This window comes from Lagenorhynchus albirostris, chromosome 6, assembly GCF_949774975.1.
Source record: "Lagenorhynchus albirostris chromosome 6, mLagAlb1.1, whole genome shotgun sequence".
In the NCBI taxonomy this organism is placed as follows: Eukaryota; Metazoa; Chordata; class Mammalia; order Artiodactyla; family Delphinidae; genus Lagenorhynchus; species Lagenorhynchus albirostris.
Genome location: NC_083100.1, coordinates 45,786,614 through 45,812,477, shown reverse-complemented (window position 1 = coordinate 45,812,477; position 25,864 = coordinate 45,786,614). Strand labels below are relative to the sequence as shown.

Here is a 25,864-nt window from a genome sequence, read left to right as displayed (position 1 = left end):
TCAGCAAGGGAACTTAGTTTTAGGGGGACTCAGTTTCAGGAGAATGATGGTCGGCATTGGTAGTTATCTCATTATTCAGCCCAAGGCCATTTTATGAGTCATCCGTTTGTTCTTTCAACAAACATTTATGTTCGTAGGATATATGCCACTCACTAAGGCTAAAAGGAGCACAGGTGTACCAAATTCCGACCATAGCAGAGGAAGCAAAGGTGGCATAAAGAATAGAGGAGCTGTCTCTCCTTGGGAAGCTCTGAGTTGGTTTCACTTAAGAGTTGTTGAATAAAGTGAATCTTGAAAAGTGAGGAGCAGTCTTATCTAAGCTGATGAGAGACTAGGGTGGAGATTTTTCCTTGACAAGGAAATATGCAAAGCCCATGGAAATGTAACCTCCTGTGTTATAAATGGGGAACTGTAAGTAATTTGATATGGCTGAAGGGCTGGTTGCCCTTGAGAGAATTGCAAGAGGCATTCTGAACAGGTAAGCAGGAGTCCCATGTTGGAGCATCTCATATGCCATTTGAAAGAATTTGGGAGTTTAGGCAAATAACTTGATTAGCTTTATATTGTGGCAGCAGTGTGGTGGATGGATTGGAGTGGTGGCTGGAAATGGCAAGGCTATTCTGGTACTAAGAAAAAAGGGTTAGAGGCAAGAGTTATTAAAGGGTTGGAGTTAATAGAACTTCCTGACTGATTGGTTGTGGGGGATAACTAAGAGGGAGGAGTCTGGCATGACTCCTAGTTTTTTGTAGGTTTCTAGGTGGATTGGATTCGAGCACCATTTTTGCAGGGCAGAAGATAGGAGGATATCAGTCATAAAAGTTGTTTTCAGTTAAGAATATGACTCCTTTCCCATGGTATGGAACGAGAAAAAATTACATGGCAAATATAGAAGAAAATAAAATATCAGAATTCTCCATCTGGACATTGTTTTCCATGTGCCCGTCTCTATATTTAATTTCAGCATTTCTATGTTTCAGAAGCTTATTGTGGCCTAGAAAGTTTTCATTATGTACAATTTTATACTTTTCATTTATGCTACTCCCTTTGTCTATGTGAATCTAGGGATAACTGTGAGAGAGATAATACCATTTAGAAAAACCAGAAAGTCATACCAAGAGTGAACCATTTGGGAAGGCGAGGAATGTCAGAAGGCAAACATAAGTTTCATGAAATGTTGGATATTCGGTGATGGCAGATAATTTTAGTGTCTTGTCATCTGTTGTACTTAAATGACTAGAATCCATCCATATTTACCAGACAAGAACAGAATATGCATATGATCTCTGTGGGCCATTCTGCTGCTGAAAATTTGATTTAGATAATTTTACATAAAGGGTAAGACTGAAACTAAATGAACTTAGTGATTTTTTTCTGTGTGTTGGCAGTAGCTACTAATGCAGTGTATCTAGTCTATTGATTTGCAGAAGTAATTTTCTTGTACCTAGACTAAGAAACAGAGACTGCTGACAGATGCCCTGTATCTCTAAAGCAAATTTATTGTACATTTCTAAAAGTAACATATGCTTTTTTAAAAAATTAATTTATTTTTTATGAATTTATTTTACTTATTACCTTTTTGGCTGTGTTGGGTCTTTGTTGCTGTGCGCAGGTTTTCGCTAGTTGCGGCAAGCGGGGGCTACTCTTGGTTGTGGTGTGCAGGCTTCCCATTGTGGTGGCTTCTCTTTGTTTCGGAGCATGGGCTCTAGGAGCGTGGGCTTCAGTAGTTGTGGCACAAAGGCTCAGTAGTTGTGGTGCACGGACTTAGTTGCTCCGCGGCATGTGGGATCTTCCTGGACCAGGGCTAGAACCCGTGTCTCCTGCACTGGCAGGTGGATTCTTAACCACTGCACCACTAGGGAAGTCCCTCTTCTACTACAATTTGATGAGTATCCTTTCATATTTATATGTGTCTCATTGACTAAAAAAAATGCACAACCTAAAAGTTGAGAATTATGTTTTATTTAGGGGGACTTGCTGAGGACTTAAGCCCGGGAGGCAGCCTCTCAGATAGCTCTGAGGGATTGCTCTGAAGAAATAAGGGAAGAGGTTGGATATATAGGAGGTCAAACGAGCAATTAAAAAAACAGATACTCCAACGTCAAAAGATTACTGCTAATTAAAGAAAAACAGACATGCCAAGTCAATGAATTTAGTGCTTTTCTCAATATGTATGGGAAGATGCAAGAGTCTGGGTTCACTGAAATCATTTCTTCTATATGCGCCTTAACTATCTAGGGCCAGTATCCTGCTCTTCTCCATCCTGAATCCCCTCAGGGTGCACAGTCTGCGATGGCTGCAGTGGCCGATGGCTTGATGGCCGCAACATCCTTTGTTTACTGATATGGCAGGCAACACTTTTTGCCCACAGTCTTTATAAATGCCCCCTCACTATTTATTAAAGTGTAGTACTCAAATGATATAAGATGACAGAGATAAAACAGCCATGGAAGATATCATGTGATTTGATCTTGATAGTAGATTCCAGCTGTTTAAGCAGGTGACAATATTTTGGGCAAAAATGCTTATCTGTTACTTAAAAAATTAGTAATTGGTTTAGGCGAAGGCAGTATTAAAGGGATAGTAATTATGTGTGGCACCTCTTAATCTTTTAACTTTTCTAATCACCCCAAGAACCTAATAACCTCAGTTTAGTTTGATAAAAACAGTTGATTGAGGAACATAAAAAAAAAAAGGTAACCCTTTAACCTTCAGTGTCTGCTGAAAGTAGAATTACTTTTATGTTCTTTACAGTTGGAGAAGGGGAGCTGTATATTAGAAGATGTAGAAGACTTGTAGGTTTTTTTTTTTTTTTCACAAGTGCTAGTGTCCTTTGGCTTGAATTTTAATGACCATATATCACTCTTTGAATTTTATTGGGAGCTTTCCCCTCAAGCCTATGAACAGTGGTTTGAAACCAGAAGATTCTCTGAGATCTCTCCTCAAGACCAGCTGCAGTTCGGATGTGACCACTCATTGTTCTGGAATAAACAGCTTAGACCCATCTAGCCACCCTGTGGACTGTCCTCATACAAAGCTGTTTCTGTCCTGCATGGGCAGGGACTCCAGGCTCAGCTGTGAGGCCTGCTGAATTAATCAAAGGATACTTAGACCGCATTCCCTAAAGACTAGCAGATTTCTATGGTGACTCTACCCTAACACCCTGAACTCCTGCCCTTTTACATGACAGCTGGAGATCAGAGAGCAGTCTAACTCTGGGAAGACAGTTTAGGAAGAATGTTCTCGAAGGTTTATTGGTGAGAAATGTGTATTTACGTGTCCTTTTGCCTGTCAGAATTTGTAATTAACATTTTCAAGCACCTAGAATTTAATAAGCACTGAATTTGGTGCTGACTTTCGCTGTTTTGTTCAGTCTCAGTAATACCTTACCAGGTACTTGTGTTTATTTCCGGTTTACAGAGAAAGAAACAGAGAGCCTGCTAAGATATAGGTTCTGACAATTTAGGAGGACAAGTGGGTTTTGACTCTGGCTGCACATTGGATTCACCTGAAAAGCTTTTTTGAAATATGGATTCCTGGGTTTAGGGCAGATGAATTAGAATAGAATCTCTGGAGGTGGGTACCTCCCAGCAATGCCATTTTAAAAACAAACAAAACACATTCCCAGATGATTCTAATTTGCAGCCAGGGTTGCGAACCTTTGTCCCAATTTGTCTGACACTCATCCCTTATCAAATCGTGGTCCCTGCACCAGCCACATTTGCATGAGTTGGAAACTTGTTAGAAACACAGACTATCTGGACTTTCCTGGACCGGCTGTATCAGAATCTGAATTTTAAAAAGATCCCTAGGGAGTTATTTGTACTGCCTTTGCAACTTTTCTGTAAATCTAAAGCTCTTCTAAAATTAAAAGTGTTTATTAGGGAAAAAAAAAGACCATGTTTGGGATACAAACACAAAACCTTCCCTCCAGAAGCTCAGTCTAGCAAGAAGAAAACTTATTAAAAGGCACTTTGCTGAGCGCTGTAATGGAAGTAATGTAGAAAGTGTTGTCACTTTATGGGAGGAAATGAAAGATGCTGCTTGGAGGAATTAGAAAAATTGCCCAAGGAAGGTGACTTGAAGGCATTTTGGGCACAAAGACTCAAAGGTCAATTCCTTTAAGAAAATTTGCTAATATGAAGGGAATAAAAAAAAAGAAACATAAAATTGAGCTTCAATGAAAATATAATTTGAAAACACATGTATATATTTTAAAAATGATAACTCCAAACTCCAAACTGAGGATTAGTGCCAGACTGGAGAGGTACTCTAATAATTAAAGGAAGAGTTTCTTTCTCTTTTTTGAGAAAAGCAAAGTAATTAAGGACAATTAATCATTTGTAGCTCTAGGGCTCTTGAAGGGGGTTGGGGACAGATCCTTTTGTGAAATTCTGTCTTTTGGAGACTCTTGTGACCCTACTCTCTTGAACTTTTTGGTTTCTTAGAAGTGTTGTGCTTAAATTCTTCTCGGGGCCTTTGCAGCTGCTGTTTTCTCTGCTGGGCAGGTCTGACCCCTTCTTCTATTCCTGGCTAAGTCCTCCTCTTCCTTCAGCTCAGATTCTGCGCAGAACCACTTCTTCCAACTTATACTCTACGTTGGGTACCGTTCGTCTGGGTTCCTATAGCATCTTGCATATATCACATTATTGCTAATTTTCTTTTTGTCTGTTTCTCTCATGAAACAGTAAGTACCTTAAAGGCAGGGGTTATTTCCCAATAGCTTCTGTGTCTCCAGAACTTTGCACAGTGCTTGACTCAATAAATTCTTGGAAGTAAATGAAAAGTGAAAATAATAGCCGGATTTTGCCCTTAGTTTACAGTGTCAAGATGATCTTTGGAGATGGCAATAATGGATTGAAATGCCCTCAGCATTGATAGCTGGAGAGAAATTTAGAGACTTCAACCTGTGCGTAACACATGCCTGGCGTATAGCAGATTCCCAGTAAATTTCAGTTGTGGGAAAGAATCAACATTCTCATTTTGTAAATGAAGACTCTGATGTAGATTATGTTAAGATGTGTCTCTCTTAGCATACTATTAAGAGAACGTGAACTCAGACATGGATCATTAGTCATAAATTAACAATCATTTTTATGGTCTCCAATTTTTAAAATTTTTATTTGAAGTGTAGTTGATTTACGATGTTGTGTTAGTTTCTGGTGAACAGCAAAGTGATTCAGTTATATGTATATATAATCTGATATTCTTTTCCATTACGGTTTATTACAGGATATTGAATATAGTTCCCTGTGCTATACAGTAGGACCTTGTTGTTTATCTATTTTATATATGGTAGAAAAATGTGGAATGCTTCATGAGTTTGCGTGTCATCCTTGCGCAGGGGCCATGCTAATCTCTGTATCGTTACAGTTTTAGTGTCTGTGCTGCCAAGGTGAGCACTGGCCTCCAGTTAAGTACCTGCACGTGTCAGGTGTTATAGAAATAACGTATATGTATAATATACATATATGGTCACATTTAATTCTTTGAAATATCTGTGAGACTTATATTAGGTTTGGGGGCACGAATTTGAACTCAGAAGTGTATGATTATAGAACTCATGCTTTTTTCCTAATCAGTGTTCTTTCTGCCCTTCCCTACTGCCTCCCTTGCTTTAAGAAGCAGTTGAAGCTGCCTGCACCTTTCTCTTCCTGGAAATTGCATGGTTAGGAATCAAGGACTCGCCCTTTGATTATTAATTTGCTGTGTGTTCATATACGGAGCCTTTCTTCCTCTGTCTCCACATTTATAAGATGGACCTATTAAACTATAGCAAAAAAATAAATAAACTATAGCAGGGGTCCATTTATTATTCAACAAATATTTGAAAGGCTAATGTGAACCAGACACTGTTCTAGGTGCTGAAGATACAACAGCAAAAAAAGGACAGACAGGACCCATAGACCCAGAGAGCTTCCATTATGGCAATTATGGCAACTGAGGCTGAAAATAAACAAGTAAAACAAAATCCAATAGTGATCAGTGCCGTAAAGCAAATAGAATGGGCTGACAAGGAGGAATGTGGATGGAGTAGGGTGAGGACATCCGTGGATGGGGTGGTCAGGGAAGTCCCCCTCAGGAAGTGACATTTAAGTTGAGAGCTGTGAGCAAAGCAGGAGTCAGTCATGAATACATTTGGAGACGCAGAGCTCTAGGCAGAGGGATGCTTGGGGCAGAAATCCTAAAGCCGGAAGAGCTCTGCATGTTGGAGGACCACTAAAGACCAGTGTGGCTGGTGGGAGGAGAGTGGAAGGAGATGAGAGGAGAGGTTGGCAGGTCCAGATTATGGATTTACAGTCAATGGTAGAGACTGTTTCTCAAATGCCAGCGTGCAGATACTCCGCGGAAATCCATCGTGATGTTCTCACATCTTTGATACCTTTGACATCTTGGGTACTTCTTTCAACATCTTTGCTGCTTTTCACCTGTTTGGGAAAATCGTTCCATATGAGTAAGGTCCCAGAATAGAAGCCAGAATCTTGCTTCTTCAGCCTCTTGTGTATCAAGGACACATGCATAGGACCTAGGCTCTATTGATCAGATGCACACAGGTAAGACTTCCAATCGGAAATTAATGACAAGAAACAGGCACCATGGAATCCATCTGGCAGTGATGGTGGCTGATACATTTCATCTACAGGGGCCGCCATGCAGAGTTTCTAATATGTTCAATAGCATCTGGTGCACAGATCCTAGTTAGCAAAGTGGACTTTGGTGAGAATGTCTGGTGATGGCGGCAGCGCTGAGCACACGGGGCCAATTCAGTGCTCTTATTTCAGTACTGTTTCTGACTGCATAGCTTAGTTCTTTAGCCATCATGCAGTTTTTCTGTGAATCTCTTATATCCTTCCCCTAAATTTCTTTTTACTTACATTTACTAGAGTGCATTTCTGTTTGCAGTTCAGAGCCCTGTGTCGATGACCCCAACTTGAAAATAAGGGTCAGAGAGATTTACTACCTATATCTAAGTATTAGATCTATGAGATTAATTTCAACTTTACATTCTTGGGCTAATTAGTGGCCAGATATGACCTGGAGATGTGAACACTGCTTATTTCTAAACCCTATTTCCCATATTTTTATTTGCAAAACTAGTATTTATAAACGTATTCCTGGTTTAGAAGCCTACTTTATTCTTTGCAGACTTTCATGGGTAGGCAGACTAATTATTCAATTATTTCTTCTGGAAACCTCTTTATTGACCTTCCTTAACTTAAAGATCAGGATGTAGTACAAAGATGCTACTTTCCCATTAGACTTAAGATCTCTCCAGGCTCCTAGACATATCATTGATGAGGGATACATTACCCTGGACAGCTCACTAAGAGCTCCCCCTCCCCCCTTTGGTAAAGCTAAATAAGTATTTAATTATTAACCACAATCTTAAATGTATATGCATTTTAAGAGAAATTGTTGGTATCTGTTTAGTAGTCATTATTTCAATAATATATGTAACTAGCCTTTTATGAGGTCTACTGTGCTGCATCTGAGAAAAGGCTTCTAAAATTTAAGTGGTTCTTAATAGCTGTGCAAAACTAAGGTGAAAATATGTTTATAATTATCACCAACCCCATCTGTCCTGCACTTGTGCCAGGCTATTCTCGGAAGGGTTGTTAAAAATGTAGCTACTTCTCTAAAATGGCTTTCCATTTTCTGCATCTCTGGCTATCTCTCCACTCTGTTGAAGTTCTGAATCTTTACTAACTTATGCCAATTTTATTTCTTAGGATATATTCTTTTTTTAAATTTAATTGGCTGTGCCAGGTCTTAGGTGCAGTAGGTGGGATCTTTGTTGCCTCCTGTGGAATCTTTGTTGAGGCATGCGGGATCTTTTTTTAGTTGCAGCATGTGAACTCTTAGTTGTGGCACACGGGATCTAGTTCCCTGACCAGGGATCGAACCCGGGCCCCCTTCATTGGGAGCATGGAGTCTTAGCCACTGAACCACCAGGGAAGTCCCTTCTTAGAATATATTCTTTTATTTGTAGCTGAATTTGTTTTCTTTTTCATTGATATGTCCATTGGATGCAATGCTCTTCACGATGACTGTACTAGCAGAGAAAATTGCACTTCCAACACCTCTGTAGGTAAAAATGGTGATTGATTCCTGGAAATATTTCACATGTTGTTTACCTTAATGGGAATTGCTCATTGTTACAAATAGGGAAAGAGGTATCCCATTTTTCTTGTTTAAAGGCCTTATCTCCCATGATACCAGTATACGCATTTAAGAGTACCTTACATTGAAAAGCAATTGAAAAGATTTTTGACTCAGTGTCTTTATGTGAGATTTAATCACTAGGTTATACATATTTAGGTGTTGCCTTTGCCAGTGAATTTTCAGAAACTTCATGCTTAGTCCATGCTTTGTCAGTAAGTTTTTGGTGAATACATTTATGGTCCCTTGAATGTTATTACCTAGGGATGTTCTTTGTCTCTATGGGTTTAGAGACAAAATGCTTAGGATGGAAAATTTTCATTCTGGAATATGTCTTCTGATTGTCTCTTCCTCCTTTTGTCTTAATGCATGATGCACATTTAAAATTATGCATTACAGCTAGAGATGTGTGTTTGTAGGGAGATTTTGAGAAATTGAATCTTCTAAATAAACATAGCGAGGTGATGGGTACATGATGGTTTATTATTTTATTATGTTACTTTATAGATGTATGATTTTTTTCATAATAAAAAGAAAACCGTATATTAGACTAATATAACCCTGTGACTTAGGCAATTCACTAAACTTCTCTGAGCTTCAGTGTCCTGAACAAAGAGAATATGTAAATAAAGAAATAAATGCTTCATTTATAGGATTAGGATTTTATGATGGAATGAATGCTCTAGTGTTCCAGTGTGGACTGTACTCTGAAATACTATTCACATGTTGAGTATTAATTATAGAAGGATTTTGTGCAAGTGTCATTTAATATTGATTAACCTAAAAAGAACTGGACAGAGATTTGCATAATTATTTTTTGTATTAGAATAATGTAGGGTCATAGAGGCCAGGAGAAGGCATGGGTTGCCTTTAGAAGGTGGCCACTTAAGAAATGGTGGAACACAATTAAGCATAACTTGGGGCGAGAAACTCTTCATTTTCTGTGTTAGTGAAACAAATGGTGATCCTAGGTAAAAGTAGACGATGACTGTTTCTTAACTGGGAGATTTCTTAATATTATCTTACTTAAATTAACATCAGTTTTGTGGTTGAGGTTCTTTAAAATTAGAGCAACTGTCTCTAGAGAAAGGAGAACAGGCTACCTTCTCAGGGAGTCTCATGAGAATTTATATCTGCTCTAAATGATTGATTTTGAGATGATCCATTATGAACATTTAATTCCAGTTAATAACGGACAATACTTATTCAAAGTTTACTGTGTGCCTCGAAATGTGCAAAGTGGTTAACAAAGATTATTGTATTTTTCTCACAACCGCATAAGAAAGAGTGCTGCTATCTTTTGTTATACAGATGAGGTAGGTCACTGTGGCTCAGAGAGGTTAAATATCTTGCCCAAGTTCATATAAATGAAAAATGATAGAATTAAGAATAGAACTTGCCATTCTAACTCTAGAACCTATGGTCTTTACTATACCATATTAGTTCTTTATAGCAATTATTTTAGTCTAGGCTTTTTTCTAAACTTTTTTTTTTTCTACCTCTTTCTGTGTGCTCCTCTATTCAGCTATATGAGCAGGCACATCAAATTTTTATTATAATGGTCAGGAAGTCTATTTTTGAAGTGGAAAGGGTTTAAATGAAAATGTATAAATGCATATAGGTAATCATATTGTATTAATTTCCCTAGGACTACCATAGCAAGTATCGCAAACTTGGTGGCTTAAAACAATGGAAATATATTTTCTCACAGTTCTGGAGGCCAAAGAAGTCCAAAATCAATGTGTTGGCAGGGTTGATTCCTTCTGGAAGTTCTGAGAGAAAATCAGTTACCGGCGTGTCCCTAGCTTCTGGTAACAGCTGGCAATCCTTAGCATTCCTTGGCTTGTAGCTTTGTTACTCCGGTCTCGACCTCTATCTTCACATGACATTCTGTCTGTCTTTCTGCGTCTCAAATTTCCCTCTGTTTTATAAGGACACTGGTCATTGGCTGTAGAGCCCACCCCAAATCCAAAATGATCTCATCTTAGATTTTTAACTGAATTAATTACCATCTGCCAAGACCCTATTAACAAATAAGGTTATATTCACAGGTACCAGAGGTTAGGATTTGGACATACCTTTTTGGAGGCCACTTTTTGACCCACTACTTATTTTGAACATTTGTATTAAGGAAGCAGGTAAAAGAGTACAAGTACAATGCAAACTTTAGTTTCAGACCATCTCAGTTCACTGATTACTAAGTTTTAAGTGTATTTTAGTATGAGAATGTTATTTTATGTACATTATCTCAATACCAAGATATTCCCCAAAGATTTTAGACTTAAATTTTGTTTTCTTTCTGCTGCTTCACTAGTAAAAATATGTGCAAATTGTCATTTTTCAGTTATTTCCTGAAACTTTGAAATTGAAATTATTGTTAAGAGACTCTATCCAAATGGTAAAAATATATACATTTCAGTGAGGTTTCCTGATTCTTACCCCAAAGCCCTTATTAACATGACATGGAATATTAGCACTAGATTTAGTGAAGAGATATTGAATTCAAAAGATTGACCTGACAAAGAAGATGTAATAATACTTGATAATCGACCAACATTTGGGGCATCTAAAAGAGAAAAGCCAAACTGGACATCAAGAAATCTGGATTCCATTCTTAGCATATTAGAAGTTCTCTACCTCTGCAGAATGGAACAGAAAAACAAAAACCAAAAAAACTTCTAGAGAACAAAACGAATGTGGAGATGATCTCAGCAAGCAGATTGCTAAGAGCCTTGGAGCGGCTGATTCCTGAAGAAACGTGGAAATCAAATTTTGAGCAAACTTCTGGAGATAAAAAAAGGAAGGAACCAAGGATGATAGGTGATGACATGTTTAGAGCAATCAATGTGTATTTTTGACACAAACTTAGAAATTTTTGATTTGTTTTTAATCCATTAAGTGGCATATTAGGGAGGAGATGCGAAGTGAACAATAACCAGGAGTATTGCTGATAAGGTATCAGCAAAAGATGGTTAAAGTAGCATAATTATAAAAAAGATGCATGTCTACTTAAACTATCTTATTTTAATGTAAAGCTTACACAAATTATTTATTTGTCAAATTTTTCAAGTAAGTTAAGGTCTTTCCTTTGAGTCTGCTGACTGGAGTTCTAGAAAGACTTTCTTATGTAAAGAAAACCCATGACAGATCATCCCAATGATTAATTCATCGAATGGGAGGGAGAACTTAGGGGCACCTATATACATGCACATTCCTTCTAAACTGTAATAATTTCATCTTGATCTTTTTAAAGCTGTGTTGCCCACATCTAATGTGACATGGGAGTGAATACCTGACTAAGTTGTGGTTTTATTAGGAAGGAGGAATGAGGAAGTAGATGCTTGTTAGGCAGCCAACAATTTTCATCACAGTAAGCATGTAGCAGAATTGGTGGGAACAGAACTGCTTAAATGCACGTAGGGCAAAGTCTAGTAGCTCTAAGTGTCCACTTAGCCACAGGCAGCAGTTAGTGTGGTTTACACTTTAATGGAGAGTTTCAGTTAGTCTGGTGAGTGGTGAACTGGTTAAGTGGAACTCTGTTTTGAGAACCTCTACTCATCAAATTGAGCTTTAAAAGTACTATAAAGGTTCACACAAGATTCAAGGAGAAAGGATTTGCAGACGAAATTAGATTTGAGCCAATTTCAAAGGACAAGATAGTAGAAGGATTCATGATAAGGTAAGTGATTGTTTGTTTTGTGTGGTTGAGAAACTATCAGTTTCCTGGCGTTTGTTTCACAGGCTGGAGATAAGGGGAGAGAAATTTCCAGCATTGATTTCAGGTCCTGAGAGAGCATTTCAGTGAGGACTGGATCACCTACTTGTGTAACTGTGCTGTTCTTGGGTGGTCTTTTCCTGGGTGGCCATTGTCATCTCACTTGAACATGGTAAGTCAGACACAAATATAGATGTGATGGTCTTGGATAGTTTAAAGTTGTGCTTATTGCATGATATCATTTGTATACATATACACACATAAACACATTTAGTTTAATATCAGTTTATTTAAACAGATATGTCTTTGCAAAATAAGCTTCGATACCTTAAAAAAAAGTATGACTTCATTATTATAAAAACAATTAGGATCTGATTTTCATGAATAAAATTTTTTTGCCAAAACCCTGAGCAATGCTGTAAATATCTGCATTCTTAAAAACCTCAGATTATGTACTTTAAGAAGCTGTGCCGAAAATATCCTTTTTGCTTACTAAGTATGGTTTTGAAAACTTTTCTTTTTGTTTTCATGACCTGTTTAGAGTGCTAGTTGTGAAGCAGATGTACCTCCTTTCCTCTCTTCAGTTATGCAAGGCTCTTTTCCTAAATCATTAGCATCACACCACTCTGCTAAGCAATTTACTCTATTTGCAAGTTGCCCCTGCTGTCACAACAGCACGCCGTAAAATGGTTTTCAAGATCCTTTTTTACTTTACCCATTCTTTCACATCCCTCTAAGAAACTTCACTACACCTCAACTAACTTGTTTGATCCCATGGAGACAGTGAGAGGGAGCTTATCTCAGGGGACAAGAAGCAGGGTAGAATAGTGAAGGAACACGGAATTGCTGTGGTTTCAATGATATGTGGGACATGAGAAAATACGAATATTGTGTGTAGACCACTCTTTCAAAAAGGTTAGCTGTGAATGGAAAGGGATAGAGTGGAGATAGGATTTTATTTCAGGTGAAATAGATGTGACGGTATTTATAAAGAAGCCAGTAAAAGAGAGTAGAAATTATAGAAGAGGAGAGGAAATTGATATACCGTGGTCCTATTCACTCTTCCTGAAACAGTGTTCCCCCTCATCCTTTCACACCCTTGTGAATAGCAATAACCTTAATATTACTTGAATATATTGAATGTGTCACTCTGTCAGATGTTCTATGAAAACAACTATGAGGTTCTTATTCCTGCTCTTTGGAATTTACAGGCTAAAGCCATAGCACATGTTGTGATTAGGGATCATTCCTGCTTTGAGGGTGTTCTTTATTAGGGTTTTAATGTGGCCTATTTTTTTTTTTCAGAGTCATGATTTAATACACCTATCTGAATCACATGGAGTGGAAATTCTTTTTAACCTTGACACCTAGAATAGAAATAACCCCTGTTTTATAGGCCCTGGTCCTAGTAGTGGTTTATCAGGCTTCTATTGTTCAAGATGATAACATTGTTTAAGAGGGCTTGATCTGAGATCAGGTAAATCCATGTGATGATCAGTTGTGTTATAATGGGATGGTTGGCTTGAGCCCAAAAGGAATTTTCAAAGGCAATGCAAAAATCTTCAGGTCAATGGGACTTCCCGAGGAGTCGATTAATGCCTCCAAATGTTTAGCAAAGTAGTTATTTAGTGGCTGCTAGACTCAAGTGTACACAAAATTCTAATGAAGAGTAATAACAGAGTCTTAAAAAAAGCAAAAACAAACGAGACAAGGCTTGTAGATTTTTTTGGACAGCCCTCATAATCCATAGTGAGTATTTGATAAATCATAGTATTAAAGAATGTTTTACGTTTGTGCAGTGCTTGTTCTTTATAAAACACTATAATCAGCATTATTGCTTTTGATTCACATCATGGGTGACCCATAGGCAGAGGAGGCGTTGCTACTGTATTATCCCAGATTAGGAAATTGAGGCTCATAAATGTTAGTAATAAAAGCTGACATGTTGAGGGCTTGTTATGCACCAGGCATGGAGTTCAGAAATTTACAGGTAGTTTATCTTCAACACTATCCCATGCTATAGCTATTATTACTTGGATTTTGCGGTTGATAATATTGAGAAGTGGTTGAGTAACTTATCCAAGTGTACATGACTGGTAAGTGAGTCATGACTCAAACCAAGGTGAACTGACCCAAGGACAGTTGGAGCTTCTGTGTAATGTTGTACTGCTTCTTTAGGCTCTTTACACATGAGTTTTTCTTCTCTGTGGCTCTTATAACTTCGCATTACAGTAAACTAACTATCAGAAACAGTGTATTACATAATACAGTTATCTAAATACCCTCAAAAAAGTCAATGGACTAAATATATTCATGCTTTTAATTGGCACATGGGTAATTTTAGTGTCCAATCAATGACCGGTTCTTCTCACAGGGTTTTTGTTTGTTTGTTTTTTATATTGGAGAATTAAAACAGATAGTATCTATTGAAGTGAATCTTGGAACTTGTTATCAATTGGAGTCAGTATATGATTTTCCTTTGGAAATATTCTAGATGTAATAGATACCAAAGGACATAAAATTCACTATAGAAGTGATTCATTATGAAATGTTTGAGAAACACATGATCAATTTATACAGCACTTGACAAACTAGTTCTTTTTTTTTAAATTAATTAATTTATTTTTGGCTGCGTTGGGTCTTCATTGCTGCGCGCGGGCTTTCTCTAGTTGCGGCGAGTGGGGGCTACTCTTCGTTGCGGTGCACGGGCTTCTCATTGCAGTGGCTTCTCTTGTTGTGGAGCACAGGCTCTAGGCGCACAGGCTTCAGTAGTTGTGGCACACGGGCTTCAGTAATTGTGGCTCGCGGGCTCTAGACTGCAGGCTCAGTAGCTGTGGCGCACGGGCTTAATTGCTCCGCGGCATGTGGGAACTTCCCGGACCAGGGCTCGAACCCGTGTCCCCTGTGTTGGCAGGTGGATTCTTAACCACTGCGCCACCAGGAAAGCGCCAACAAACTTGTTCTTAAGGATACTTATTTTAATGAAACCGTTAAAAGATATATTATGGATCTATCAATATTATATAACTATTTCTCTGATATTACTTTTAAATATATCTAAGAAAAATGCTGAACACATTGTTGTGCAATAATCTGCTTTTAATAGTTAACGGGTCATACCCATCATGAGGAAGTTATCTGGTCAAATGTGTAACTATTGACTGGGACATTAGCCCACGTGCTGCTTTTACCAACTAATAGCTTCCGCTGGAACATGTAGTCCATTCAGTGATTGCTAGAGTATGCTATGAATCTTGCCTCATGATTTGCATGTAGTATCATACTGATGTTACTCAGTGGTTAATGTAGGGTAAACATTCATTTGTATAAACAGCAATTCTTGTTCTGTAGAGGTGGGAAAAGAAGGAGGTTTTAGATAAAAGCTTAGTCTTGAATTGGTTTTCCAGTCATATCTGAAACAACATCATCAGAATACTTGAAAATGAGGAGATATGATTTTTTTTAAATTTATTTTGGAAATAATTATGGTGTTAGAAGAGTTGCGAATTTAGTAAGAATTTCCATGTACCCAACACCCAGCTTCCCCTCTGGTAACATCTTGTATGACTGTGCATTATTGTATATTAATAAATAATCACAAGCAATAGTTGCCTGAGTATCAACCAGTTTTGCAAATATTGAAATTTAATACCTGTTTCTCAATAATAGATGGAAATTACTGAAACTTTCTGATACACCAAAAAGGCAAATATTAAAGTCTATCTCAAAAATAAAACTTGTTTACATTTTATCTTAAAAAAATAAATTAATGCAGAATGCATTCAAAGTTTTGTTGTTTTTTTGAAACTTCCACTTTCCAAAGAAACAAAATCTCTACAAATGTATCGTTCTAATGTGCCATAATCTGTTTATGCATTTTTCTATTGACAAGCATTTAGGTTGTTTCTATTTTTTGTTTATTTTGAATAATGCTGCTGAGAACATTTGTGTATAATTATTGTCTGTGGACATATGTTTTCAATCCTCTTGGATATATACCTCAGAGTAGAATTACTGGATCATATGGTAACTCTGTGTTTAGTATTTTGAGGACCTGCCAAACTGTTTCCCAAAGTGGCCATTCCATTTTATAATCACACCAGCTATGTTTGAGGTTTCTAATTTCACCTTATTGTTGCCAACAATTCTTAATGTCTATCTTGTTTATTTTAGCTACATTAAAGGGCATGGAGTAGTATCTCTTTGTGACTTTAATTTGCATTTCTCTGATGACTAATGATATTGAACGTCTTTTCAAGTGTTTATTGGTCATCTGTATATCTTCTTTGGAGAAATGTCAGTTCAGATCCTTTGTTCAGTTTTTAATTGACCTGTTCTCTTATCAGATGTATGATTTGCAAATATTTTCTGCCATCCTATGGGTTTCTTGATGTTGACCTTTGAAGCACAAAATTTTTAAATTTTGATAAAAACCAATGTATATATTTCTCTTTTGTTGCTTTTGCCTTTGGTGTCCTATCTGAGAAACCATTGCCTAGATCAAGGCCATGAAAACTTACTCCTAAGTTTTCTTTTAAGAGTTTTATAGTTTTAGCTGTTACATTATGGTTATAATCCTTTTATTTTTTTTCTTTAAAAAAAATTTTTTTTAAAGCTATTGCATTTTTCATTTTATTTATTTATTTATTTATTTATGGCTGCATTGGGTCCTCGTTGCTGCACATGGGCCCTCTCTAGTTGTGGAGAGCAGAGGCCACTCCTCGCTGTGGTGTGCGGGCCTCTCACTGCAGTGGCCTCTCCCGTTGCGGAGCACAGGCTCCAGGCACATGGGCCTCAGTAGTTGTGGCACGTGGGCTCAGCAGCCGTGGCCCATGGGCTCCAGAGCGCATGCTCAGTAGTTGCGGCACCCGGACCTAGCCGCTCTGTGGCACGTGGGCTCCTCCAGGACCAGGGATCGAACCCGTGTTCCCTGCATTGGCAGGCGGATTCCTAACCACTGTGCCACCAGGAAGTCCCTATAATCCATTTTGAATGGCATTTTGTATATAGTATAATATAGGGGTCCAGTTTATTCTTTTGCCATTTGTACTAGCACCATTTGTTGAGAAAACTATTCTTTTTTATTTGGCTTGACACCGTTGCAGAAAAAAATTTACTATAAATGAAGGGTTTATTTTTGAACTCTCAATTCTACTCCATTGATTTATATGTCAGCGTTATGTCAGCACCATAATGTTTTAATTACTATAGCTTTGTAGTAAATTTTAAAATTGGGGAACCTGAGTCATACAACTTTTTTTTTCTTTTTCAAGATTGTTTTGGCTATTCTGGGTTCTTTGTACTTCTATATGAATTTTGGCGTCAGCTTGTCAATTTAGCAAAAAAAAAGAAAAAAGGCAGCTGGAATTTTGAGAGGGATTGCATTAAATCTGTAGATTAATTTAGAGGAATTGCCATTCTAACTTTATTAAATCTTCCAATCCATGAGCATGGAACATCTTTCTATTAGTCAGAGATTCTTTAATTTCTTTCAGTAAGTAGTTTTTAGTGTACACATCTTGTACTTCTTTTGTTAAATTTATCCTATACTAATCTTTTTGCTATTATTAAAAATAGAATTTTTTCCATAATTTCATTTTCAAATTGTTCACTGCTAATGTATAGAAATAGAATTGATTTTAGTATATGTATCTTTCTGAACTCATTTATTAGTTCTCAAAAGTTTTTGGTTGTTTCTGTTGGATTTTCTATATATAATATTTTGTCTTCTGTGAATAGAGATAGTTATGGTTCTTCCTTTCTGTATTATTCTGCTCAGGCCACTGTATCAAAATATCATATGGCTTAAACTACAGACGTTTATTTTTCACAATTCTAGAGGCTGGGAAGTCCACGATCAAGGTGCTGCAGATTTGATGTCTGGAGAGGGCCCTCTTCCTAGCTTGCATATGGCTGCCTTCTTACTGGATCTTCACATGGTGGAGAGAGATCTGGTGTCTTCTTATAAAGATGCTAGTCTCTTCGTGGGGCACCACACTCATGACATTTTCTAAAACGTAATTACCTCCTAAAGGCCACACTTCCTAATACTATCACATTGGGGAGGTTAGGGTTTCAACATATAAATTTTGTGGGGGGTGGAAGGACAAAACATTCAGTCCATAACACTTTCCAATCTGGAAGTCTTTTAGTTCTTTTTCTTAACTAATCTTGAAAATCTGATTTTTATAGTATAATATATATAATAATATTTAATTGTAACAGGTTTTAAAAACTACAGTTATATTCATTTGGACATCTGTTTCAGCCCATATTTTCAGTACAATAGTGGATGAACCTGGAGAGCAAATTGTCTTCATTTTGCCAATACAGTTGTCAGCAGAAATTTTGAATGCAACATTATTTCCAGGAATTTGTAGGCATTGTGGAAGTTTAAAAAAAAAAAAAGAGGTCTGTCCACAAACTTAATTGTATAGAGAAGCCAAGTTCAACATGCTTGAAAGACCTCCAAAGGAAATGTAATACCACATACAAATTCAATGGATATTAGGAAAACTAAACTGTTGCTGAGGTAAATAACAAAATTATGGAAATGGCAGAATACAACCTCATTCTTTTAAAGAATGGACGGGATTTGGCAATGAAGGTGAATAAAGCAGAAATTATTCAACATAAAAATTGGCATGAATAAGGTCAGAATGTAGGGAAATTTTTTTTAAAGTTCTATTCAACTCTAAAAAAAACAAATCATGCAGAGGATAGAATATAGTTTGAGGAAGACTGAAGAAAAAAGAAGACTGATAATATATATTTTGTAGTAAGACAGATATAAAGAGGGTAATTTAATAAAAATTAGAAACAAGGGTGAGAACTTTGGGGGGGACAAAAAAACAACTCGATGAAAGATTGATCATGGCAGAATGAAGCAGAGGGAATGGCAAAAATTACTGATATTGCTAGCTAGTAATATGAGCAGAGGTCTTATGAATTGTTCAAAGTTCCAAAGCTGTGAATGGCAGAGCTAGGATTTAAAACAAACCTGACGCCAACCCTGCTGCATTTCAGGGGTAACTATGGAGGTTGTGGACTTTATTACATTCCCCAAATCTCCAATAGTATATTATTTGTCCAACCCATGTTTCTCAATAGAGTGTTTTACATTTTTTACTGAAGTGTACCTCATAATAGAGCAGTGTGATTTCTTTGCAAATTCTAGAGGTTATAGCGGACGATGCTCATGAAAAGTAGGAAAAAAGAAAAGATTGGGCATTTATACTAAAAATTTACATGAATGTGTTATAACGCATAATATGCAACTGCTGTTTTTGTTAGCATCATGTGACCCTGTCATACCAATTTGGATTCTCATGGCTAGTCATACTGCAGGAGCAAAGTGTAACTGATATATTGTACTCCCTTTCTGTCATTTAATGTTAGCATTCCTGTACATACTTTATGCATTCATTTCTTCACTTATTCAGCAATTATTTTCGTACATGACACTGTATGTCATATCTACTACATCCCAAGCTCCATGAAGAGAAATTAAGGCTTTGGGAAAAGAAAAAGGCAGCTTGCTTCTTCTACTAGCTAAATTTTTCTTAACTATCCCCAGCCTTTCAGTTGGGGTAACATTGCATCCCTACTGGCCAGGGATAATCTAACTTTGTACCAGTTGCCCTGGTGCCCTGTCTAATTAGCTTTCTTCTCACTTTCAAAAGTGTCCCAATTGGGGTGGTCAATTATATGGTTACCCTACATGTAATACATACAAATGCATATTTCAGTAAAATTTCAGTTTGAATGCATATCTCCAATCTTCAGCATTGCTATTGAGCTGAAATGGAAAATGTTAAGTATATGAATGACATAATTCTACAGTAATTATAGATTGAACTCCAAGAAAACAATCCAAACTAGAGGTGAGGAAGTTCAGTAATTCACAGAACAGGACAACACTGATTTAACACTTATGGCATATAGTATATTCTACTTTAAATAAAACCAGTTAAATAAAACCTTTTTCTCCCCCTTTCAGTCTATTGCTAAGGTTTTAGCAGAAACGTGAGATGAGTTGCTTTTGTGGGCAAAGACTGGTGATAAGCTGTTAACATGGCAAAATCCATGAGGTGATAAAAAAGAGTAAGGATACAGCTTTTAATTAACATTCTTTGTTTACAGGGTAGAAAATCCTTTACTAGGCTTTTTACATGAATTGTTTTAGGAAAAGACTTGGTAGAGACAGGGAAAACTGCGATTAGTGATAGGAAATGCTAAATAAAAAAATGAATGCTAACGTTCACCAAGCATTCACTATATGCCAGGCACAATTTTAAGCGCTTTACTTGTACTAACTCATTTATCCACACAAGCCGTGATGGTATTATTTTAACCCCATAAATGAAGAATATGAGGCACAGATTAGTTAACTTGCAGGGCCACTCAATTGGCATTTAAACCAGACATTCTGGATCCATAGGCCACACTTTTAAATATTGCCTGACACTTCTCATATGTTTGTAGGTGCCTATTTACACGTAATAATCATGATACTATCTTACATTTTTAGAACACGTCGTAGTTAACAAGTCCTTGTCTGAATATTCTGTCATATTCTCTCTCTCTCTCTCACCCCCTGCCAGTCTCACTCACACACACATACACAGACACATGCACACACAGGTATAGGCACAGATCCTGTGAAGCAGAGCACGTTAAGATAGCCCATTTTACAGATGAGATATATTTATGTGGTTTGTCCAAAATTGTTCAGTTAAGAAGCCGTGGTGTTATGTGACGACCTAGAGGGGTGGGATGGGGAGGATGGGAGGGATGCTCAAGAGGGAGGGGATATGGGGACATGTGTATGCATATAGCTGATTCGCTTTGTTGTGCAACAGAAACTAACACGGTATTGTGCAGCAATTATACTCCAAAAAAGTTCCATTAAAAAAAAAAAGAAGCAGTGGAACAGAGGTTGGCTCAAGCTTAGTTCTTCATAGTCTACGAGCTTCTCATTCTACAATGTAGGGATCACAAGTACACATGCTGAAATCTTTGTCACATTGGACCCTGGGAAGAATCCTTCTTGGCAACAGAAAAATGGAAAGAGCATATTCATCAGCCTTTTATCTTTGGATATTTTCCCATACCAAAGTGACTTTATAAACTTTCATGCTGATACAATGAACCCTACAAGAATAGGCTGATAGTTCACTTCAGTTTCCCACCTGTGAAATAGTGGTAATGTTAGTACTTACCTGTATACTTGTTGTCAGAAATAAAATAACTAACACATTTGTAGAGTACACAAAACAGTGTGTGGCACTCTGTTGCTATCCCATATTATTAATAAGGACTGAGTTTTAAAAAATGTGGGCAGGTTGTGAGAAATCATCCTCACTACTGGAAATAACTCCCAGTGCTCTGGTGCCTCTGATGTCCGGAAAACAACATAATGTTTTTGTGCTAATTATGAAGAGGTACTGTCAATGATCAACATGTATTTGAGGAAAGACCTCTGTGCAGTGAATAGTTCGAAGAAATACAAAATGTATTTTAGGAAGTTCATTTCCTCAATGAGTTCATACTTTTCCATCAATTAAAAATACATTATTTTCATCAGGGCCTGCAAAGGGTAGGAGGGCTGGCAATGGAGAATTGATGTTTAATGGAGTACAGAGTTTCAGTTTTGCAAGATGAAAAGAGTTCTGGAGATGGTTCCACAACAGTGTGAATGTACTTACTACTGAACTGTGTACTTAACAATGGTTAAGATGGTAAATTGTATGTTATGTATATTTTACTGGAATTAAAAACTTAAAAAAAGAAAAAATATATTTTTTTAGTCTTACACAATCTTACTTTCACATTTCATTCAAGCACAAATTTGTGGAAGTTAAAAAAGACACACAGGAATAAGCATCACATGAATCAGGAAGTTATCAAATAACAAAATTATGTCTGTAATAAAGGAGGCTTGACAGATAGCCCTTCCCACCACCTCCCACCCCAAAAGACTGAATAGAAAACTGATGTAAAAGGCTGATGTGGAGAAATAGGATAGGCAAGTATGTCATCAAAGGAAAAAAAAGTACAAATAGAACACAGTTTAAAAATTCAATAGTGAAAAATCCATTCTGTAAACCTGAGAAAATGCCAAACTTGGATTATTAGGTCTTATTGATATTTTTATATTTTACTTACATGGGTGAAAAAATATTGTTTCTTTTCCTCCTGTTTTCTTTCTTTTCCTTTCCCTTTACTCCCTCCCTCCATTTCTTCTTTGTCAAACTGCCCGGTCAAACTTGATTTTGCAAAAGGTGCTTTATGCTTTGTTTTTTGTTTGGTTCTCTCAAGCTAGTCAGCTAAGCAATGAGATGTTTGTTGTGCCACAAAAAAAGTAAGAACAACTCTCAGTCTTTGAGCAAATGTATTTGTAAAGCATTGACATGGCCATTTTCACAGCAGGGCAAATAAGCAAATTAGGGTATTCTCTAAGGTATCTTGTCTGTGACTCTTGTATTTTAGTATTTTTATCACTGTATTTGACAATTTATTTGCATGTATTTGTTTATCTATGTTAAATTAGAAACTAAGTGAAATATTTCTAAAGTCTTTTAACCCATGTTACTAATCTGTGTGTGTGTGTGTGTGTGTGTGTGTGTGTCTTTGGTGTTTATTTACACCACTCACAAATTCACATCAACTTGTGCACTGAAGAAGCAATAAATGCTAAGTGGCAATTCTTAACATATTGGGATCATAGGCCCTTTTGAGAATATATTCAAAATACCTATGAAAACACCTAATATTGCATGCAATTTTAGGTCATCTAGGAACTTTTTGGAACATGTTCATGTAGCCTGTGAACTACTTGGACACCAAAAAACCTCTCAGACTAAGAGAAAATAGAAAATAGAATGAAGACCTTGTCAGGGATTCAGATGAGTAATTTTCTAGACCAGGAAAGAGCAATTAGTTGCTTTAAGCGATGAAGTTTTTAAAAATTTGCCTTTAGAATACATTTTAATACTGTGTGGCTTATTACATAGTTATGTAACATTTAAAAAAGTAAAATTACTTTTTTATATACATATATATATTTGATGAATCATGGTCTCTTTAGTTTTGTATATTTATACCATTAACTTACGTTCATGTATATAAACATGAATCCCTGATACACTGTATGATTTGAATAAAAATTTTCACTTTTAACCATGTTTAGTTTATTGGCAGTATGGTTCTGAAGATGGAGAAAATCCTTTTTCATTTTATCAACATTCAAAACCTTCTTTGTAGCCTTGTATCTTCATAAATTTTATTCATCAGGATCTGCATATTGGTAAGCAGGTGAAGTCTACCCAGTAAGATCAGCCAAGAAGATGTTATACGTCCTAGATTAGAAACATACATTTCATTAATGTGTATACTGGGACCTATTTGGGGGATCTACCGCCACCATAAAGTGGTGGTAGGTCACACTTTTGGGTCGTGTTTTAGGTAGGCTAGTGCTTTGAAGTACCGAACAAAAGGACAAACCAACTTGGCACCAAGAAGTATTGTATCTGTGTATGTTTTGCTTTTGTAAGATGTGGCTTAGGACAAATATTTCTCGATAACATTATGCAAATTGTGGTAAAAGGAAAGAAAAGGAAATAGAAATATCTGAAGGAAAACAGTTACGTTATTAAAGCAAGAGATAAACTGAAAAAAATATTTAGTATTAATAATCTAGATTAAGAAATATTGGGGAAAATATTGAATAGCTTCTTGGTACTATAGTTCTAAAAAGGTTGCTTCTTACAGAAGGAAGATGACAAAATAAAATCAGGAGTTAATACATGGAGTTGAAAATTAAACCACTGGGCTTCCCTGGTGGCGCAGTGGTTGAGAGTCCGCCTGCCGATGCGGGGGACACGGGTTCGTGCCCCAGTCCGGGAAGATCCCACATGCCGCGGAGCGGCTGGGCCCGTGAGCCATGGCCGCTGGGCCTGCGCGTCCGGAGCCTGTGCTCCGCAACGGGAGAGGCCACAACAGTGAGAGGCCCGCGTACCACAAATAAAAAACAAAAAACAACTAAACCACTAAGTTTACCTGATTGCCTAATAAATTATTTTCTATTGAATATTAAATTTAGGGTAAATGAATAATAGTTAATATTTTTTGAGGTGATTGGAAAAAGGATATGTTTATTTTTAATAATAATCATAAGATCCTAAAAACAAAGTTATGGGAGAAAAACTATAAAATCACAAACAAATAAAAGGATGTATATATATCTTACATGGTTGTTTTTCTGATATTTTTTTTCTTACATATTATGATAGAAATAAAAAACTATTTTAGGAGACATTTAATAACATTAAAATAGAATTTGCACATTATAAAGTTTAGGACTGCTTACTTCTTGCAGTGTTTTACATGAAGAAAAGTAAAGAAAAATAAGCTTGTTTCTAATAGCATCCTTTGTAACGTTCATTGTTTGATTAAAATCGTGAACATTGGCCTTTTTTTTCCATCTGTAAGGTTTTATTATTTTTTTAATATGAGGTATAATTGACATAGAAAATCAAATTAGTTTCAAGTGCACAACATAAGGTTTTGGCATTTGTATACATAGTGAAATGATTGCCACAGTAAGTCTAGTTAATATCCATCACGATACATAGTTACAGAATTCTTTTTCTTGAGAACTTTTAAGAGCTACTCTTTTCACAACTTTCAAATATGCAGTACAGTTTTATTAACTATAATTGCTGTGCTGTACGTCTCTGTGACTTATTTATTTTATAACTGTAAGTTTATACCTTTTGATCCCCTTCATTCATTTTGCCCACCTCCCACCTTCTGCCTTTGGCAACCACCAGTCTGTTATCTGTAATCTACGGCCTTGTTTTTTTCTCTTTTAGATTCCATATGTAAGTGAAATCATATGGTATTGGTCTTTCTCAGTTATTTCAGTTAGCATAATGCCCTCAAGGTCCAACTATGTTGTCTCAAATGGCAAGATTTCATTTTTGTCTATGGCAAAATATATACATAACATTTTCCTTATCCATTCATCTGTTGATGGACACTTAGGTTGTTTCCATATTTTGGCTGTTGTAAATAATGCTACAATGAATATGGGGGTGCAGATATCTTTTTGAGTTTTAGTTTTAGTTTTCTTCAAATAAATACCCAGAAGTGGAATTGCTGGATCATATAGTAGCTCCTTTAATTTTCTGAGGACCCACAACAGGAGTGGCCACAGCGGTGAGAGGCCCCCGTACTGGAAAAAAAAAAGTGATCAGTCTAGCATTTTAGTTATATAGTGGATAATGGACTCAGCTATATTCTTTTGGCTTTTAGGTCTTTTTATTTTGAGAAGAGAACTACAAATTCTTTTTGATTTTTTAAAAAATGCCAACACAGTTACAGGACAGTTACAAAGATGTATTGGAAGGCTTATCAATGATAATTTTCTTTATGGATAAATTTAACACTTTAAATTGGATTTGGATGCCAAAGAAATACATAAAAATTTCAAGTATCACCCTGCTCTCACTTCCATATATATATATATATATATATATATATATTTTTTTTTTTTTTTTTTTTTTTTTTTTTGCGGTACGCGGGCCTCTCACTGTTGACCTCTCCGTTTGCGGAGCACAGGCTCCGGACGCGCAGGCTCAGTGGCCATGGCCCACGGGCCTAGCCGCTCCGCGGCATGTGGGATCCTCCCGGACCGGGGCATGAACCCGTGTCCCCTGCATCGGCAGGCGGACTCTCAACCACTGCGCCACCAGGGAAGCCCCCTTATATATTTTTAAACATTATTTTTTTCTTTCAACATGTATGTGTTGAGTTACAATTATGTGGCAGGCATTGTACCAAATGTTGGAGATACAACAGTGAACAAAACAGATGTAGTCACTGATAATTAATTAGGCTCCAGAGTGAGCCTAATACAAGCTATGGAGGAGAAATAAATGGTGCTGTGATTATGTTTAACAGTCCTTAAAATGAGTGAAAACACTGACA

General features: G+C 36.8%; 1 protein-coding gene and 1 non-coding gene across 4 annotated transcripts in view; one reads left to right on the top strand and one right to left on the bottom strand.

Moving 5' to 3' along the window:
• The window catches only part of GULP1 (GULP PTB domain containing engulfment adaptor 1), a 268,642-nt gene that overhangs the window by 38,126 nt on the left and 204,652 nt on the right, over positions 1-25,864 (top strand). The gene's annotated exons all lie outside the window — the stretch shown is intronic.
• Positions 5,297-5,400, bottom strand: LOC132522545 (U6 spliceosomal RNA). Its single transcript, XR_009541283.1, has one exon. It is a non-coding gene; the product is annotated as a U6 spliceosomal RNA (small nuclear RNA).